Source organism: Schistocerca cancellata, chromosome 9 (genome assembly GCF_023864275.1).
Source record: "Schistocerca cancellata isolate TAMUIC-IGC-003103 chromosome 9, iqSchCanc2.1, whole genome shotgun sequence".
Lineage (NCBI taxonomy): Eukaryota > Metazoa > Arthropoda > Insecta > Orthoptera > Acrididae > Schistocerca > Schistocerca cancellata.
The window spans coordinates 95,712,894-95,719,255 of NC_064634.1; the positions used below are offsets into that span (position 1 = coordinate 95,712,894).

The 6,362-nt window shown below is 47.1% G+C and overlaps 1 non-coding gene across 1 annotated transcript; it reads right to left on the reverse strand.

The window, feature by feature from the left end:
* Positions 1–220: 220 nt before the first annotated feature.
* Positions 221–295, reverse strand: Trnas-cga (transfer RNA serine (anticodon CGA)). Its single transcript has one exon. It is a non-coding gene; the product is annotated as a tRNA-Ser (tRNA).
* Between the last annotated feature and the right edge of the window lie 6,067 nt (positions 296–6,362).

Genomic DNA, 6,362 nt, shown 5'->3' on the forward strand with positions numbered 1-6,362 from the left:
GGAAAGCGGTGTGGTGACTACATGCCCCTCCTACCTGCGTCCCACTGAGGATGACACGGCGGTCGGATGGTCCCGATGGGCCACTTGTGGCCTAAAGACGGAGTGCTGTTTTCTATTTGGTAATTTGGCTTAACTGAAGTTGTCATTAAGAAAGTCTACCTGGTATCTATTTCGTGATTTTATTAACTGAAGCTGAAACTTCCTGGCAGATTAAAACTGTGTGCCGGACCGAGACTCGAACTCGGGACCTTTGCCTTTCGCGGGCAAGTGCTCTACCAACTGAGCTATCCAAGCACGACTCACGCCCCGTCCTCACAGCTTTACTTCTGCCAGTACCTCGTCTCCTACCTTGCAAACTTCGCAGAAGCTCTCCTGCGAAACTTGCAGAACTAGAACTCCTGAAAGAAAGGATATTGCGGAGACATGGCTTAGCCACAGCCTGGGGGATGTTTCTAGAATGAAATTTTCACTCTGGCAGAAGTAAAGCTGTGAGGACGTGGCGTGAGTCGTGCTTGGATAGCTCCGTTGGTAGAGAACTTGCCAGCGAAAGGCAAAGGTCCCGAGTTCGAGTCTCGGTCCGGCACACAGTTTTAATCTGCCAGGGAGCTTCATATCAGCGCACACTCCGCTGTAGAGTGAAAATTTCATTCTATTAACTGAAGCTGTTATTAAAGAAGGACTGCCTGTTTTCTATTTGGTGATCTCGCTTTACTGAAGCTGTTATTGTTGAAGGGCTGCCTGTTCCCTTATAATTACATTAAGAGATCTTATTAATCAAGCCCTTTGTTTTTAATTCCCTATTATTGAGTTCTGATAATCTTACTCGATCTATGTTGTAAATAACTGAAGTTGTGATCTCCAAAGGCCTACCTGTTTAGAGAGTTTGTCAGTAAGGTAGTTCAAAGTGCTGGGCCATCAACATCATCTACACTCCTGGAAATGGAAAAAAGAACACATTGACACCGGTGTGTCAGACCCACCATACTTGCTCCGGACACTGCGAGAGGGCTGTACAAGCAATGATCACACGCACGGCACAGCGGACACACCAGGAACCGCGGTGTTGGCCGTCGAATGGCGCTAGCTGCGCAGCATTTGTGCACCGCCGCCGTCAGTGTCAGCCAGTTTGCCGTGGCATACGGAGCTCCATCGCAGTCTTTAACACTGGTAGCATGCCGCGACAGCGTGGACGTGAACCGTATGTGCAGTTGACGGACTTTGAGCGAGGGCGTATAGTGGGCATGCGGGAGGCCGGGTGGACGTACCGCCGAATTGCTCAACACGTGGGGCGTGAGGTCTCCACAGTACATCGATGTTGTCGCCAGTGGTCGGCGGAAGGTGCACGTGCCCGTCGACCTGGGACCGGACCGCAGCGACGCACGGATGCACGCCAAGACCGTAGGATCCTACGCAGTGCCGTAGGGGACCGCACCGCCACTTCCCAGCAAATTAGGGACACTGTTGCTCCTGGGGTATCGGCGAGGACCATTCGCAACCGTCTCCATGAAGCTGGGCTACGGTCCCGCACACCGTTAGGCCGTCTTCCGCTTACGCCCCAACATCGTGCAGCCCGCCTCCAGTGGTGTCGCGACAGGCGTGAATGGAGGGACGAATGGAGACGTGTCGTCTTCAGCGATGAGAGTCGCTTCTGCCTTGGTGCCAATGATGGTCGTATGCGTGTTTGGCGCCGTGCAGGTGAGCGCCACAATCAGGACTGCATACGACCGAGGCACACAGGGCCAACACCCGGCATCATGGTGTGGGGAGCGATCTCCTACACTGGCCGTACACCACTGGTGATCGTCGAGGGGACACTGAATAGTGCACGGTACATCCAAACCGTCATCGAACCCATCGTTCTACCATTCCTAGACCGGCAAGGGAACTTGCTGTTCCAACAGGACAATGCACGTCCGCATGTATCCCGTGCCACCCAACGAGCTCTAGAAGGTGTAAGTCAACTACCCTGGCCAGCAAGATCTCCGGATCTGTCCCCCATTGAGAATCTTTGGGACTGGATGAAGCGTCGTCTCACGCGGTCTGCACGTCCAGCACGAACGCTGGTCCAACTGAGGCGCCAGGTGGAAATGGCATGGCAAGCCGTTCCACAGGACTACATCCAGCATCTCTACGATCGTCTCCATGGGAGAATAGCAGCCTGCATTGCTGCGAAAGGTGGATATACACTGTACTAGTGCCGACATTGTGCATGCTCTGTTGCCTGTGTCTATGTGCCTGTGGTTCTGTCAGTGTGATCATGTGATGTATCTGACCCCAGGAGTGTGTCAATAAAGTTTCCCCTTCCTAGGACAATGAATTCACGGTGTTCTTATTTCAATTTCCAGGAGTGTATATGGATTTTCGGAGCCGAAGGTCCGTTCGTACCCTTTCCCTAGAACTTAGAACTACTTAAACCTAACTAACCTAAGGACATCACACACGTCCATGCCCGAGGCAGGATTCGAACCTGCGACCGTAGCGGTCGCGCGGTTCCAGACTGTAGCGCCTAGAACCGCTCGGCCACCCCGGCCGGCAGTAAGGTAGTAATCAGTAAGATAGCAACAGGAAATGACGCATGATGCTACATGAACCCTAAGCTTTCGGTTCATCCCTTTATCTATAATTGTAGGTTTCATTGTGAATCCTAGAGACATAGAATGGTTGCACATGTATGACGATTTGACTAGTGGCTGAAAACTGTAGCTGAAACAAAGGTGGAATACGAGAATCGAGGAGGCAGATCTGCACGTGAGTACGAAGTCAGGTGGTCTGTGGTGAGGGGTGCAGCTGTTATGCTGTTGCAGGCAGGCAGCAGGGTTTCAGGACTGTCAGACCGACCCAACCAGCGACCACCTCCGGATAGATGAAATGAAATGTCGTGTGGCTAGGGCCTCCCGTCGGGTAGACCGTTCGCCTGGTGCAAGTCTTTCGATTTGACGCCACTTCGGCGACTTTGCGCGTCGATGGGGATGGAATGATGATGATTAGGACAACACAACACCCACTCGCTGAGCCGAGAAAATCTCCGACCGAGCCGGGAATCGAACCCGGGCCCTTAGGATTGACATTCTGTCGCGCTGACCACTCAGCTACCGGGGGCGGACGTCCGGATGGATCTGAGGCGTCGACTGCACGCGCAGGCACTCTCTCTGGCCGTGTTCCTTGTGGACAACACAGAGCGCCACCTGTGTTTTGCGTCACAACGTGCGATTGGTGACCTTCTGCAGGTGGGCTGTGGACAGCCGAGGACACACGGACACCGCCCATTGTTTGCAAGAGCCGCCGCGCTGTCGGCCGCTGACCCACATCCGAAGCTGCCGCCTTCCTCGTCCGGCAGCGAAGGACGAGACACTCAGAGCGCGGGTGTGTGAAGCCACAGACCAGCGCCAGCACTTCCTCTACAGTAGACCTCAGAGTCGAAGGCAGACCGCCGGGCACGACCACCAACGTAATTAGTTGAAAGCGTGTCGTTCTAAATGTTTAACGTCTCTTACAGTTATATAACCAGTCAAGTAAGGGTATTTTTTATTCCTTAGGTTCATACTGAGCAGATCCTAAAGAATATAGAACACGTCACAAATAAAAAAATATATAACAGCAGATATTTTATTGTTTCTTCCACGTATGCTAACTGAAATGGTCCTCAAGGACGTGAAATAAAATAAAAATGTGGTACCTATTTCACTTACAAATAATAACATGCCATAAACAATCCTAAGGAAATGCAATCCGAAAACAAAGGAAGTAGGTTACAGTACGCTTGTTCGCCCACTGCTTGAATACTGCTCAGCAGTTGTAATCTCCCCACGGAAATTTACCCTCTACCACGCAATAATTAATAATGGTCAACCAAATCATCCACATTTATTCACTTTTGGAAAGTATCTGATCGGATTTCTAGTAATATATGCGCCGACAGCTCGTCGACGCCAAGGTATTTTTCTAGTAAGATTATTCTTTGGAATAACAGAGATACATAGATGTATTCTCCATGATTATTATAGATAGAGGGGGAACGAGTACAGCTTCGGAAGTATCTGTTGGAAGATTGTCGGGTTGCTAAAAGAGACATATTTGCTCTTCTTCTCGCTAAAGTTTGTGCCACTAGCGAGTTATTGGTGGATAGAGAAAAACGGTAAACGAAAATTAAGTAAGACTTGGAATCAACAGAAAACGGAACATGTAATGGAGATGGATTGAATATACTATTTTCCTCAGAAATAAGGTTTGTGACCCTTTTATTCTAGAGTGAATGACGAATGAGTTCTCTGTCTGAATCATTGATGATTGCCTTGGCCCTGTAATTAGTGGGGAAGTTTCAGCTGTGACGAAGAGAGCCTGCAGTCACCCAGTTTTGATAAAATCGTCCAAAAGGGCTTCGTCCACATCTGAAATTCTAAATCTGCCGTAAAAAAAGAACGAATTGTTCAAACGATCGATTTTTCCCAACTGAATGCAGCGCTTAACAATAATAACAAATGTAAAGGTCTTTTCCAGCAAACCAGCCGCTGAATATTAAGACGAAGGGCTCCACCAGAGATTCTATTGGGCTGATTCCACGTAAATGAAATAATATATTAAAACTGTACACAGATAAAGGACAGAGAGAGAGAGAGAGAGCGAATGAAATTCGAGAAAATACTCAGAATCCTCCATTAGCATAATTGTTTGCCTGTCTTATCACGGATCAGCCTCAAGATAAAACAGGAGGCCCTAACTGTATTGTACCGATTTGTGTGTGAGAGTGAAGGGGTAATAAAGGCGACAGATACACCTCTGTACAGACAAAACATTACACCAAGTTAGCGGCAAGCTGCATTCACATACTTTCATCAATTACAGTAGAATTCATTATACAGTGTGGGATCCGTACCAGATAGGGTTGATAAAAGATATAGAGAAGATCCAACGGAGAGCAGCGCGCTTCGTTACAGGATCATTTAGTAATCGCGAAAGCGTTACGGAGATGATAGATAAACTCCAGTGGAAGACTCTGCAGGAGAGACGCTCAGTAACTCGGTACGGGCTTTTGTCAAAGTTTCGAGAACATAACTTCACCGAAGAGTCAAGCAGTATATTGCTCCCTCCTACGTATATCTCGCGAAGAGACCATGAGGATAAAATCAGAGAGATTAGAGCCCACACAGAGGCGTACCGACAATCCTTCTTTCCACGAACAATACGAGACTGGAGTAGAAGGGAGAACCGATAGAGGCACTCAAGGTACCCTCCGCCACACACCGTCAGGTGGCTTGCGGAGTATGGATGTAGATGCAGATGTAGAAACACATAAATCTACATAGGCCTACGCTGATGTGCATAACCTAATTCCCAAGTGATCGTAGCGATGCTTATCAGACAGAAGGCAGGCTGTAGTACATACTCGTACTTACCTAGATCATATTGCTACAGCGAAGCTCTGCAGAAGTCATAACTTGTTTATTATTAGTGATAAATATGTATCACTTGGTTAAACTAGGAATGAAGTTGAAGGAATTTGTCGTGAATGACTCCTACAGGCTCTCCTTAAATTGAAATTTATTAGTGGTTAAACTTGTTACGGCTGCTGCTAAGTTATTAAAAATGTATGAGCCTGAATAATGAACACCTCTCTGGACTAAAGTGAGTTTATATATTTTAAAAGATTATTATTTCCAGTACTGATTCCGTATTCCGAACTGTTGTTTCGAATAGCAGGTTTATCATTTCAGACAAATATCTTTAGGCCGGCCGAAGTGGCCGCGCGGTTCTGGCGCTGCAGTCTGGAACCGCGAGACCGCTACGGTCGCAGGTTCGAATCCTGCCTCGGGCATGGATGTGTGTGATGTCCTTAGGTTAGTTTGGTTTAACTAGTTCTAAGTTCTAGGGGACTAATGACCTCAGCAGTTGAGTCCCATAGTGCTCAGAGCCATTTTGAACAAATATCTTTAGAATTTATGCATACTGTGTGAAAAGAATCAGCATAAACTATAAACCAGTTATTGAACGAATCCGTCACAGAACGTTAAACAACAAACGTATAACTTCAAAAAAACTTTTGAGTCAGAAGAGACAGAACCATTAGAGAGTTTAGTGTTATAACTAAATTAGCAACCATAATATGTCATAGTCCAAGAAATACAATATCCAAAAAAGATTTATTGGGAGTTTCGTCAGCCATATGTAATAAAACTGTTATGAATGAGGCAGTAGTTTATCACATTTATTGTTCAACTGCGTTCTAGAAAAAAAATGAAAGGACCTGAAGTTCGAAAATAAGAATAAAAATTAAACTTAAAAGCATTCTACAGAGCAACTCGAATGGCATCATGGCTCAATTCCATAGAATTATTAAGATCCTGGGAAAATACCTGATAAAACAG